The 1,446-nt window shown below is 40.5% G+C and overlaps 1 non-coding gene across 1 annotated transcript; it reads right to left on the bottom strand.

Moving 5' to 3' along the window:
- Positions 1-311: 311 nt before the first annotated feature.
- Positions 312-418, bottom strand: LOC145110062 (small nucleolar RNA R71). Its single transcript, XR_013709445.1, has one exon. It is a non-coding gene; the product is annotated as a small nucleolar RNA R71 (small nucleolar RNA).
- Between the last annotated feature and the right edge of the window lie 1,028 nt (positions 419-1,446).

Below are 1,446 nucleotides of genomic sequence, written 5' to 3' on the forward strand. Positions count from 1 at the left end.
TTCCACCCGAGATACCACCTGAGAGAAGTTTTGAGCTCAAAGGACACATTCTATCCATGCTCAAGGACATACCTTTCGCTGGGAAAAAGTACGAAGATGCTTTCAAGCACATTGATGAGATCAAAGACATTGCCAACTATTTTCATGTTCCTAATGTGCCAAGAGAATCCGTGCTACTAAGGATGCTTCCGGTCACTTTTACCGGTGAAGCAAAAGTTTGGTTGAAATCTCCTGCACTCGGATCCATAACTACTTGGGACACCCTAAGTGAAGCTTCTATTGAACAATTTAGTCCACCTTCCACGATCTCAAAACTCAAAAAAAAGATAGCTAATTTTCAACAAGAGGTTGGAGAGTCTCTATATGAAGCATGGGAGGGGTACAAAGGATTGATTAGAAGTTGCCCTCAACATGATTTGGATGTCCAACAAGAAGTGTCTACTTTCTATGATGGAGTGAATGTATAACTAGACAACTTCTTGACTCCCAAGGGCAATGACAAATAAGGATTCAAATGCTATTAAAGGGTCGATTGAAGAGTTTGCAAAGCACTCACGATAGTGCCATAATCCAAGAGAGGATGTTACTAGAGAAAAAGGGGATGGAGGAAACGAGAACTTGGCTGCAATCATAGCTAAACTCAACTCTATGGATAGGCAAATGACAAAGTTGGATCAATCCATTCACGCCATAAGAGTTGGTTGTGATAATTTTAGTGGCCCACATTTGACAAAGGATTGTGATTTAGATCAAAATGGGAATCGCAAGGCACAAGTGATTTTTTCGAATGGTGACAAGTATGATGAAGATTGGAGCAAGCCTAAGAAGGAATTGTTTCAATATGAAGAGTACAAGAAACAGAAAGATGAGAAGTTTAGACAAACCGGTCAGGGTTTCTACCAAAAGGACAACCACAAACCGAAAAGACGATAGATTTCGAGTCGATACTTCAATGATTTATGGAAGCACATGAAAAGAGACATGATACAAATGATGCTAATGTACGAAATCATCAAGCTTCCATCAAAACAATAGAGACACAACTTGGGCAACTTACTACACTTGTCAATGAATGATTACCACCTCGAAATCAAGACCCAAAAGCACAACCTCATGTAATGGCGATCTACACCGAAGAAGAGGTTCATTCTGAGCCATTTGTGACCCATGAAGCAGCCACAAATACAGCCCAATTTGAGTTTGGATGAAGAGAATCCAGGATCCAAAAGAACAAAATATGGGACGTGCTCTGATGATTCACCACGTGGTGGTGAGATGACCACGTCGTGGTCACGAGATGAAGAAAAATTTGATCTTCTTAATTCATATCAACCTAGTTTAGCATTCCCATCTCGTGCAATCAAACATTCTCTGGAGCCCAAACAAAGAAAACTTATGGAACAAGTGCTCACACTCTCAATCAACGCCCCATTTCTCAAATCGATG

Source organism: Lactuca virosa, chromosome 4 (genome assembly GCF_052849685.1).
Source record: "Lactuca virosa cultivar CGN04683 chromosome 4, Lactuca_virosa_CGN04683_v6, whole genome shotgun sequence".
In the NCBI taxonomy this organism is placed as follows: domain Eukaryota; kingdom Viridiplantae; phylum Streptophyta; class Magnoliopsida; order Asterales; family Asteraceae; genus Lactuca; species Lactuca virosa.